The following is a 13,563-nucleotide window of genomic DNA, read 5'->3' as shown; positions in this document are numbered from 1 at the left end:
TGTCCTTGAAGTTTACAGGTGTATTTTGGTCATTGTTTTTCCAGTATTAAGCTAGTGGTGATGCCATTTGTGAGTGAAACAAGCTCTTCCAAGGTAATTTCTTTTAAAAACAGCATTCTCAATGTGCATAACTTCTCGGTAATTTCTCTAAAATCAGTGGCCTTTTTGTGTGTTTTTTTCTTTTTTTTTCCTGATTACTATTTTCTGATTGCTAACCATTCAGTAGTTTAATCACAAAACTTGTTGGATTATGTCAGTACCATAATTTTTGTTAGTAAAATAAATGGATTAGTTTGCATGATGGAGTTCATATCAAATTCTTTAACATCTACTTTTCCAGTAATAATCACTTATTTTAGCTTTGTAGTATATCCTGCAGGAACAATAAACATTTTAAACCATCCACAATTTTAGATTGACACACTTCTAAATAATTGCCCACTCTCCTCAAAAAGTTTCTACTACTGACTGAAAACCAAACTTTTCACAAACCTTGCACCAAACTTTTAATAGACTTTTTGTTAAGGTTGTTTTAATTTTTCGTTTTTGTCTCATCTGAACTCTGGATGAGCTGCCAGATCACCATTAAAAGTATATTTATCCACCTCTAATTTTCTACCTTGAACATATCTTCCAAAAAGGCACTAAACCAATGTTGGATTTGTAACCACAGCTCTCTGGTATTGTAATAAAGCAGGCACTCTTCAAATGTGAATCATGACCATGATCCTTAAATGGACAATGTAACTACAGAATCAGAGACAAGAATAGCCTTCACTTTGTTACCTAAACAATCCTGTTTCTAACAGGCCTCACCAGATAATGTTAAAGATCTTCAGCTCAGCCCAATTATTCCTTGTCCTTCTCCAGAAACAACTTACTGAAATTAGTTAATTCAGTTTACAATCCTGGAACTTTGTGGGCTGTACAACTCTATTGTACACCCTATAGCACCATCAGATACCCTATGAATGCTGGTTATTCGCCAATTACAAGAAGAGGAAGAGATTATCTCAAAATGAACTGATCTGTAATTTCTTCCTTCCTCCTATGCTGCAGGTAAGATTGCCAATATATCACATGGGGAGTCTTGAGTTGCCAATTCTTTGTGTCATGTGAACCTAGAGTGCCAGCTAACAATGTCATGATACTGGCTTGGAAGCTGGGTTTTAAAAGAATGCCAGAGATTCTCACCCCTCACCCAGTGTTTTTAACCTTTTAATAAATTCCTTCTCCAATCATATGTTTCTTATTTCAGAATAAACACTACTTTTTACCCTGACAAATTTAATGTGCATGCTGATTTCAAACCATTGACTTTATGCTTGCCTTTTCTGCACAGCTCCAACACATTGTGGCCCCCTTCACCTCTACATATGAATTTCCACCGTTGCAAGAGGTAAAAATCATGGCTGAATATTTGTTCAGCACAATTTCATTTGCAGGAAAGGCATCGGAGAAAACTTCTTGTAGAGATTCATCCATGTAGTTCTCTAACCCACTTAGTACTGAAGGACTTGAACCTAAGAATAATTGAAACATAATGCAGTCAGAAAATTGTATAAAGACTTTTTTTTCATGTGATCCATTTCACCATTCTGAACATTCCTCTCTTTCTTTGCTCCTCGAAGTGCCATGCAACAAATGAATAATATTCCTGTGTGTCCACTAGGTGGTGTCTGCTAACCATTTGCCCACTGTTATTCCTGAGAATTCCTCATAACATTTGTCTATTTGCATTCATGTAAGAAACTGAACTGAACAGAAGTGTTTTTATAAAGATTATACAATACCGGATCAATGTCATTTTAGACTGAGATAGCCCTTGATTTATAGTGACATTTCTAAACATTTAACATTATAAATAAGAAGAAATAATGTTTTGTGATTACTCTTTTACTCCACTGAAGATATTTGCCTGGATTTCCTACTTGCAGCTAGATGAATTTTTGACAGCTCTGTGACATCCTTCTATCCCATTTTGCTTCCTGTTGCCTCCCCCATCCTATGTTATGCTAATATCATTCAGTAAGCCCGATATGGGTGGGGACATTGAAATGATTGAAAGTGAAGAAAATATGTTGTCTGACATACTTCCTTCCATTTGTGTTGTTTGAATGCTGGATGCAGAGGATGTGTTTATCTCAGACTTGTAGCATTTTAAAGTCACTGGGTCAGAGAGTTGGTGCATTTCCAAAGATTTAAATGAAGTAACAGTATGTGCCAGCAGTAACAGAGTGTTCTCTCATGCAGGGTGAAGAGGAGGCCATAACATTTTATAAAGAATGTTCCCATTTTTATTGGTAGCAAGCAAGCAGCAAGGTTCCACACTGTGTGGCACACCTCGAGCTATTCAATTGCAAAACCTCATCTTGGAGAGAATGCAAAGGCAATGCACAACAAACTAGAAGTCCTACCTCTCAAAGATTATTGTCCAGCACAGAAGGTCCAAGTTACTGATTCTTCTAGGTTAGGGCTTCAGTGTAACAGTTGCTGCGGTCATGAATGTTGGCAGGATATTAAATCAGTGGGTTTTTTTTGGGGGGGGCGGCGTGGGGTAGAGGTGAGGCGAAGAGAACACAAGGCTGTCTAGAGCCAAGTCTGACGCTGTCCACAGTCAACTCACACTTTATAACAGAGATCACTGCATAGCAATCCAGAGTGGGAAAACAAGCTGATTTTTCCCTCTTTGCCAGCAAAAAAGCAATTCCAATTTTTGTTTTATGGCCAAATAGTAATAGATAAGTACTCTTTTCGAGTTAAATTACCAGCACAATCACTGTTACAATGAAATGCCTTGGTTGAGTTACTGTTAAAAATGTTACTAGACTGGAGCTCAGCATCATAATGTCAATACTCGTTGAGAGTGTATTTGAAATCTTAATGATTTCTTGTGTTTTTTTCTTCATCAATACTAAGATTATTATTTACACCTTCAACTCTGATTCATTTGTTTCTTCACATGATAAAGAAAGCTAGCAATGAAATGGCAGTAATAAACAACTAGGGGTACGTGTATCTGGGCTTCTGCCACGTAAGCAATTGTTTTAGCTCTCAGCTGCACCTCATGCCAAAACAATCCCTGGGGTGGTAAAACCCCAATCTGTGTACCGTTTGTCGTTCCATTATTATTGCCTAATTAAATGACGATTTAAAGCATATGGTACATCTGTTAGTGTCTATTTTTATTATCCCCTTGGACTAAGATGGAAATTGCGATTGGCTGAAGAAGTGTGGTGTGTGAGAAACTGCTTGTTACTATTTCCTGCTAATTCAAGTCAGTGAGCAACTAAGCTGAGGCCATTACCTGGCCTTGTCACAAGGCACCGGCTGGAGCATGGAAAATGCCACAGAGAAGCATTTCTTTAAGTATTCTATAAGCCAGATATGTTGCCCAATTTGTATTGATGCAAAGCAGCTTTTGGCTTCATCTAGATCCAAACTGTCCGGAGCAATCTGGGTGTGAAATTGTCCAAATTAAATGTAGGCTAGCGGTGTGAAAGTATCTTGAAGAGGTGGTCTAAGAGCACTCTCACTTTTCACAAGCTGCAGATGGTGCAAAGGAAGGTTTAAAATGATCCCACACAATCCACCAGCCACGACTTTTAATCTGAAGGGTAATTGTTATTTGGTTGCTCACTTAATTTTCCTCATCCAAAGTGGTGCAAGTCTGTTAATATGGTTTAACTCCAGCAAGTCTACATCACTCTAAATAAAACCAATCTTATATTTGTTTCTGTGGTATAGAAATACCTTTAGAGTAGCATAAAGCATACACTGACTGTTTCATGTCAACTTTGTGATACATGAACCAATCATCAAAGCTTTACAATTTTATAATATTACATTCTGCTCTCTACAACATTAGATGAGCACAGAGAGTGTTTTTTAAAGAGAGGGCTTTTGATACAAGTATCAAACAAAGTAAAAGTATTGCTCAATCCAGAGTGAATAGGAGTTCCTCAGGTTATGGAACTGCTCAAGAATGCTTATAAAGAAAGCCTGTTGCTTCAGGCATTTAACCCACCTTTAGTCACTTCAGCAGTGCCTTTTTCAATAGAGTAATAGACTCAATTTACTTCGCATTTTGATTTTGTTTGAGGTTATTTGATGCAAAAAACTGGAAAATCCACTGGCACCACCCATTTTCAACATAAACCACTTACCTTGTCACTATGGTTGTCAGAAAGGCAAGGAAAGATCAATGGTTCTTCTGTACTTGGCTCACACCCAAATAAAAATGAAGGGCATTTTCACAAGACAATGCCTGAAACTTAGATGTCACATTGTTTATGTTCTAAGTCTTTGAATAAGTGGAGTTTACCTGATGATATTAAGTGCTATGTGCCTACCTGTTGAGTGAACAATGATCTGTAATCTATTGCAGGTGTCTGTGTCACCGCAGCTTTTATTGTTGGCTTGGAAAAACAAATATCATTATATTTTAAAATCTTTTTCAATAAGCCAAATCACAGTTTATACTTCTGAAATACTGGTGGTCCATTGTGCAAGGAAGCTGATCCAGAGCCACTGGCTATCCCTGTGTCCCATCAGCTGGCCTTAACAGATATTAGGAAATCAATTATAATTTGATTATACTCAAGTGATATACATGATAAGATTCTTGTGGCATAGTGGTAGTTTCCCTACTCCTGAGCCAGGAAGCCAGGGTTCAAATCCCACTTGTGCAAAAACACCTCTGAACAGATTGATTGGGGAAAAAATATTCAGATCATATATTTGGAAGCCATGATGTCAAGCATCAGTGGAAATAGAAGGGCTATTGAGTACCTGTTTACTGGTGTCACTTCACCAAATTCCAGCTACTGAGATTTTAAGTTCCCATGTGAGATTTGACTGGTGAAGAACAAAAAAAAACAGCTAGCAGCAATAAACAATGGTGGCTAATTTTAAGGAGAAAGACACCTTGGATCAAACATTTTTACACTGCACAATGGTCACCACTGAAGTCTTAACTGAAAGTCATCTCTGGCATCTGAGCATATTTGATTAACTAAATCCCAGCAAAACATGTGCGAGCTGGCACAGGATAGGAATCCATTCAACATACAACAAGACAACATTCAATCAGCTTCTGCTCAAAGGGCACTGGCCTTTGTATTATTGCTATTGTATTGTTAGTAATAGTATCTTCGGAGTTTTTAATACAATCTTTAATCATGGATACTAATATTATCCTAGCTAGTTCTCTAAATAAAATATCTTAGTTAAGAAGTTGCTTTGGAAATGAAAATCAATTATGAAAAAATACGTTATAATGAAATGCTTTTGTTAAAAGAAACTAGAATTCTATTAATAAAATGTCATGTACATATTGGAAGTAGGGATTTAAAACCATTGTACAATTGAGTGCCTTAAAAAGGAAATATTCCAATATAAAGTTTCTGCTATTGATGATAATCACAGCTCATATTTCTGCTATCTAGTCAAGTTCTAAAGCATCCCTCCACAAACTGTGCTATATCAATAATGTGTTTGGTATAGACTACTTTAGAAAAAATTCTTTACAGCAGAGCACAACTGCATTAATCAACATGAATTTGTAACCATTGCAACATGTTTATACGGATTTTAAATTTGCAGTTCCTTTACATTCTCGTGATTTCAAATATTTTTTATTGCATCTACATAAGTGAGGGATAATACCACTGAAGCACAGAACAATTTCTCTATTATTCTGAACCCAGGATCAGCACTTTAGGTTAGATATAACACTGGTTGGCTTTTGTCCTGATCAACTCAGGCAGCAAAGGGATTTTTTTCACCTCCAATAAGTCAAAATAAGGAAGGTAATTTCTTATCAGATGATACAATTTTGTGTTTTAGACTTACGTGTATCATCAACTGTTTATGTCTCTCAAAATCATTATCCTATTCTTCGGTGCTTAATTTAGACCCAAGTCCAGAGAAAAAAGGTAGTATCTTAAATAACTTAATCTTCATTTTATATTTTTTTTAAACAGGACCCCTACTATTTGTGTTATAGTACTAATGCTATAAGAACCTGGCTGTGCACAGTACAACTTGTGTTTTCAAGCTGCACCGAACATATAAACTATTACCACTGACACTTTATATGCCACATTCTGCCACTATTTTTTGGACTTGGGTGGGCCGAATTTTCAATCTGTGCATCCAGTATGTCAGCAGTACAACATCAATGTCTCAGCCAGAAATTTAAAGTTGCAACTGTAACTGTGCATAATATTATGTCTGTATATTCTTCCATGTGTGCAACTCTTTCAGTACTGCTGACAATGCTTTGAATTCTGTGCCACAAGGTGAACAAAACAAATTTCAGAACACCAGCAGCCTTGAACATCACAGACCAATCCTTTTTGACACAGTGACAATATTTCAGCTGAAACTTCTTTGAACATAGTTCCAGTATCATATTCCATTGGTAACATTCTAGATAGATTATATTGTAGCACAGGTGTGCTGACAAAATGCAGTTAGTGAGCAACTTTTTTTTAACATTTAATTGCATAGCAATTGACAGGATATGCTAACTAACACTTTTTTATGCCATGTTCCTGGTCCCACATTGTGAGTGGTGTATGAATGAGATAATACTGCTAACTGGCATCATTTTCAACCGCAAAACAGAATGCAAAAGCGTATGGTTAAGTTAGCAGGTTCCACATTTTATTGCTTAATCCTACTTCTTCTCAAGTGACCTGGTTTCCAGTGTGAGCTACACCTGCTTTGTGCTGCCGAAGACTCCCCCAAAATAATAACCCAAAGTATATCAATGGATTATATAAATGCAAGTCAAAAACAGATGACTGAAAAATGCAGTCCCAGCTCAGGAAAGAATTATATTTAACCATCTCTCCCACTCATTTCAGATGAGTTGTCCTGCAATACATCTATCTGTTCTGCCTTTTAACAAGGAGTCAACATGGTACTGATTAAACTTAGCATTTTCAGCAATGATCCCAGACCAATCCACCAGATTACACCACAGTCGTTTTGTTTATAAATGTAACTATTTCAAATATTCTCTGCATTTAGCTTTTTTTAGAAAGGGTGATATGTAGAATAAATATAAAAAACACAACAGAATGCCAATTGTCTCAAAGTGGGATATGGAAAAGATTTATGGAGTTAATAATCTGCAGAACTGGTAACCTGAGCTATGAGGTCATTTAGACACAGATTTCTCTCCACCTTCATTCTGAAACATATGGGATCGTCTATTTGCTGAGCAGTAATAGTACCTCCACTGTGTCAACTGCTTTCTTGCAATGTCAAAAAATTAATAGCCTTCAATATTTTTTTATATGATTTGAAGTAAGTTTGCAATAAATTTTGCAGCGATTGTGATGATTGCACTTTCTCTATATTTATATATTTCTCATACATAGTACACATGTAGAGCAAGTCTCAGTGCTCATTTATGCAGCCTTCCCTGTTTGAGCAACTCATTGCAAATTTCATTGCCCTCTTTTGAATACTAATAAATGAGTCAACAAAGTCATTATAGTTGACATTGCTCAATATGTCATCAGTGTTAATAGTCCAGCATAAACCAATTCACAATTGATACTTAAGGAGTGAGATTCTCTGATTTGTAGTCTAAGTGTGGAGGAGAGGTGTTCAATGTAAACTGACTCACTGATCCCAACCATTGAGAAAGCTTGTTGAATTAAGCTCGAAACAGCTTCTTAAGAACTGATCAGTGAGTTTCTGAGTCAATTGCAGGGTCTTGACAGTCAAGTCTTGCTTTTCCAGGAGCTGCCAGCTAATCAGAAACAGCTTCGACATCCTAAAGATTTTTGGTTGAAGTCCAGTCTTCAAGAAAACCAACACGTGGAAGGTCAGTCTTTGTCTCTTGTTTTTCATGGAGTGAGGATCATTGAATGGGAGGGCTAGTCAGGGGATTCAGAGGCAAGGGAAGAAGGATGGCTGTCAGTGGCCACCTGCTCATGACCCCATCATCCCTGCTTAGATTGCAGTAAATGGAAGACTCACTCCACCCAGAGGCGGGTTACCCTCTGTCTCTCCAGGTAATTGGGCTGGTGGTGGGTTGAGGCCATTAAGTAGCTATTAATCCACCACTTGACGGCCTTATTTGCACCTCCTCTGTCAAGAAAGGCAAGTCAAGAAAGTTTCCAATGTACCTCCTCAGCCAGCACTTTATTGCTGAGGCTGTAAGAAGGGGGCAGTACCCCGACAGACACATTAGAACAGTGTTGTAGAGGTTAACACCCATCCTAGGCAGAGAAACCAGTTTTATACCAAGATCCTAAACCTATGCAATATTTTCTTCCAGAGAAGCTTAACAATCTTTTGTGCTTGTGATCTGTCCATATTGAACTCACTGTACTAAAAAATTCATAAACAGCATTGCTTTGGGATCTATTACAATGCTTTTCTATGAAGCAGAAGTCAGAAATGAAATATAAGGCTTGAAGGCTTTTCACCAGGATCATACACTATATCTAATAACTTCATTCATCAGCATTGCTTTTGTCCCAATATTTTCAGTTTATTCATATTGTTATGCAAAGGTGTAGTTATTAAACCACTGTCATTCTTCTGGAAAATCCTGAGACTTGAAGCAATTAAAATGATTCCAAGCTGCATGGGTGTCCTATTTCATTATATTTTTGGATGAAGAAAAGCTTCTTTACCATTCTTGGCATCTACTCATTTCTGAAACTATTTTTTTCTCATGTGAATAAAATACAAATGACTTAGCAACTTGTTGTGTCCACGTTCTACTGGAGTGAGTGGCATGTCTCTCATCCCCCAATCAATTTTTTTTAACCGCATCACCTATGACACAACTGCTTTAATGCATCTTCCACACAGGCTATAGAAAAGAAGAGATGTAATAGCACCAATCAGGTATTTAAGTTAAAATTTAAACTGAAGGGGACAGTATTAGACTTGCTGAAACACTTAATACTAACCTTTTGTCAAATTAATAGATTGACTTAAGATCTGTAAATAATGAGACAGTTAATGTCACAGTACTCTGTTTCTTGTTGGTTTATTAGCATTCTTCACATCTTCACCCCTGCTAAAGAGCTATCCTTCACAGACAAAACCACTGTGCTAGTCCCACCAATGGAATCAGGTGAGAAGGTTGGAAGTGAACCATTATACAGGGCAGGGCCGACCTGGGTTTTGAAATATTCTTTTCAATGTATCATACATCACGTTTCATAGAAATCAGCTTTGGTGTGAGCACTTAACCCAACGTGCAGCTGTTAATTTCCTTGACAGGATTAAAAAATGAAATATTATCATCTACACATTGTTTGTGATCTTTTTCCCGTCTCTGGTTTCAAAATTAAATTAGACAGAGCAGATGTGACAAGTGAGATGAAGGTTGGTTTGTATTACATCTGATTTTTTTTTGATGCACTCTCAATTTCTGCTTTGTATTGCAAATTTCTGACATGGTCCCTCCCACCTGACTCTGAATTGGAATCTGATACAGAAAGCTTCTTTCTAAAAAATAAGTCAAGAGGTTGTTGATAAGTTTACATTTTGACAGTTTAAAAATTTCCTTTGATTTCTGACATGGATTTCAAGTTCCCATGTCATCTGGCCTTGGAAAAAAAAACTTCAAGAGTTGTCTCCCCAACCAATTTGTATGTGTTCAAGGCTACAATGAATTATATCACCCTCAAGTTGCTGTATAGACTGCCTGCCCTGGAGACCATGCTTGAGGGCTAACACCTGTTAGCGGCACAGACCCAATGTAAAAAAAATCTTCATTAACTCAAGAAATCAAAGCTTAAGGATAAAAATATAATTTTACCTCTTCCTAATCCTGAGCTTCCAGAAGTGACCTTTGACACAGGAGCTTGTGTGGTATGTGGTGCAGATTTCACAGATTTTTCTTCATCTTGTCTTTCCTTTCAGAACAAAGAAATCAGAGAAATAGTGGTGAAAGTTGCTAACAATCTTGTCCAACAAAGAACAGAGCGTTGACTAGAAGCATGTGAAAAAAATTCATAATTCAACTTATTTGAGGCTTTATTGAGTTAAACTGACAAGTAATAATTAAGAGGCTAAATGCCAGCATCGAAATTGAGCAGTAAACGGGGCCACACAGAAAGCTGGAACAGCCTTCCAAAACCCTAGGGTGGGTTGGGAGAGGTCACTGGTCAGGGTAATTTCAGGAAAAGCTAATTTCTCAACTACCTTTAGCAGGTGGCATGGCACTCAATGACTATTTACTGAAACTAGCCCAAGGAAGTTAAAAAAAAACAAGGTCATGACAGACAGGAAGAAATGGAGAAACAAAATCCTCTCATCTATTTCTTTAAATGACTGCATGAAAAAGTCAATGAAATGAGGAAAATGGGTGGAGGGACAGGGTACTGAATCAGGCAACCAGCAGAAGGTCTTAGACACCAAACTGAGTGAGTCAAATTGCCTAGGAAGCTAACTAAACAAACAGTACATGGCACACAAACAAGGACTGCTACACCTGCGGGAAATGCAAGTTTAAATGAAATGTTTCATCCCCTGTCAAACCATTTTTTAAAAAAATCTAAAAGGTGACCATGTTAACCAGTGCAGCTGGTGACACTGCTGCCTGCAGCAAGGTCAGAAAAGAGTAAAGTGAACAGAGTAAGTATTGTTTTTCCAGTACACAGCAAAAACATAGCAGGGAGCACTTTTAAAGCACAGCTGTGGTCACGTTTCTCTGCCGGTGACATTGATCAGATTCACACAACACCATAGACAACTCTTTAATTATTCAGGTATCATCACAATTTCTGCTTTAATGTGTGAAAACATAAGGCACAGTTGTTATTAAAACAATGGGAATGAGAGGGCCATGAGTAATCTAAATTTCCACCAGCACGATGATCAGTGTTGACTTATCAAGAGTCTACGTAATTTGATTAGAGTAAAGATCCAAACATGCAGACTGACACTGGGATCTTTGCATCTGTTATCGAAGATTTGATTAGCTTTGCACAAAGTGCAAGATTAAACTCTCTGGTTGGTGAAATTCAAACCACCTGCATTATAGATCGACATCAATAGGGATAATTCTACGTTTTCCCAATGAGTAAATCCAACCTATATTAAAAAAGAATTAATTAATAATGAGTTTCAGGTAGGCAAAATTTAGCATCTGTGCCTGGGATTACAATATCAAAGCACACTGCTGAAAATCTTGTAGTCTTTATTAAGGTTTAACTCAATTTAAACATCACTTTTGGACCAATTTCCTTTCATGAATTAATAAAAGTTCCAGGATTTTGCAAATTATTCTTTCATAATTCATTATCAGCCACCATTTAAAGAATGACTGGTAGCTAATAAGATATTGGGCTACCCATTGTCTGTAATTTTAAAGACTTAAAAAGTCAATATGTGTTTCTAATAAATTACTAATATGATCCAAATGACAATATTTTTAAAGCAATTTTTCTTTCCTTTCAATTTTATATAGCCACATATATGTGTGCTGAGAGCATGGAGACAAATGCATTTGCATTTATATGGCACCCTTCATAACCACATGATGCCTGATTGCTTTATAGTCAATTAAGTACTTTTGAGATGTCGTAACTGCCGAAATGAGGGAAACATGGCAAATAATTTGTAGGCAGCAAAGTCTTACAAACAGCAATGTAAGACTGACCCATAAATCTGATTTTGCATTTCAGGACCACATAGTGGGCAAACTTTGTGGCAGTGACATGGGTCCCATCCACTGTCTGCAGAATCAATGGGGCCTAAGGCAATCAGGCACTTATCTAATCAATCCCTGATTGAATTAAGATCGCTGTAGGGTAGAAGTCCCATCATGAGAGCTGCTGGCTAATCACAGGCTGGCAGCTTTGCAGTACCAACAAAATTGGCACCACCAAGAGTGGTAGCCGCTGCCAGTATTTCACTGCAGCCTATCCAGAAAATTGACAATGGATTCTCTGGAGACTGACTGAAGTAGTTGGAATGGGATGAGATTTTCAGGGAGGGAAATAAGATAAGGATTGGCAGCAAGGGCAGAGCATGGCTTCATCTGGGTTTCCATCCTCCCACACAACTTCCCAATTTCTTTTTAATGAGGAACACTTAACCAACAACCCCCATCAGTTGAGAGTCCAGGATTAGAGAGAGTAGTCTCAAAATTAAGGGGTTCCAAAGAAGAGAAGGAATTTCCAAACACAGAAGGTTGTGAGTCTTTGGAACTCCTTGTCACAGAGAGATGTGGGGACAGTGTCTTTGTGTATATTTAAAGCTGAAGTCAATAGATTCTTGATCAGTCAAGGAATCAAGGGTTACAGGGAAAGGGCAAGAAAGTGGACCTGAAAAATATGGGATCAGTCATGATTCTATTGAATGGTGTAGAAGGCTAGAGGGGTCAAAAGGCCTAGTCCTGCTCCTGTTTCTTATGGTCTTATGGTGAGTGCTTTATTGTTGAAATATTTTTTGGAGTAACAGGGAAGAAGTGAGAACATTAAAGAATAATAATGATGATGAAATTTAAGATGGAGTGGAGAACAGGTAGCTAATATATTCAATTAACATTTTCTGGAATGATTAATTAAAGAAAATTACGCCAATATGCTCTTTATGTGGTCAAAGTGCTGCATTCAAATTTAAGAACTTTAATATGGACTACTTGTCCATGCCAATAAGAATAATGTAGTTAGGAACTTGATTGCAATTTCCATTGACACACTCATATTTCACTGTATGATCAGTGCTGTTAATCAAAAGATATCCACAAACATTTCATTATAGAGTCAAAGAGATATACAGCACGGAAACAGACCCTTCGGTTCAACTCATCCATGCCGATCAGATATTCCAACCCAATCTAGTCCCACCCACCAGCACCTGGCCAATATCCCTCCAAATGCTTCCTATTCATGTACCCATCCAGATGCCTTTTAAATATTGCAATTGTACTAGCCTCCACCACTTCCTCTGGCAGCTCATTCCATACACGTACCACCCTCTGTGTGAAAAAGTTGTCCCTTAGGTCTCTTTTATATCTTTTCCCTCTCACCCTAAACCTATGCCCTCTAGTTCTGGACTCCCCGAGCCCAGGGAAAAGACTTTGTCTATTTATCTTATCCGTGCCCCTCATAATTTTGTAAACCTCTATAACAGCACCCATCAGCCTCCGACACTCCAGGGAAAATAGCCCAGCCTTTCAAGTTTCACAACATCTTTCCGATAGGAAGGAGACCAGAACTGCACACAATATTCCAACAGTGGCCTAACCAATGCCCTGTACAGCTGCAACATGACCTCCCAGTTCCTGTACTCAATACTCTGACCAGTAAAGGAAAGCATAACAAACGCCTTCTTCACCTGTGACTTTACTTTCAAGGAGCTATGAACCTGCACTCCAAGGTCTCTTTGTTCAGCAACACTCCCTAGAACCTTACCATAAGGTGTATAAGTCCTGCTAAGATTTGCTTTCCCAAAATGCAGCACTGAGCATTTAACTAAATTAAACTCCATCTGCCATTTCTCGGCCCAATGGCCCGTCTGATCAAGATCCTGTTGTAATCCGAGGTAACTTTCTTCACTGTTCACTACACCTCC

This window comes from Hemiscyllium ocellatum, chromosome 22 (assembly GCF_020745735.1).
Source record: "Hemiscyllium ocellatum isolate sHemOce1 chromosome 22, sHemOce1.pat.X.cur, whole genome shotgun sequence".
Lineage (NCBI taxonomy): Eukaryota > Metazoa > Chordata > Chondrichthyes > Orectolobiformes > Hemiscylliidae > Hemiscyllium > Hemiscyllium ocellatum.
Note: the sequence above shows the minus strand (reverse complement) of the source record.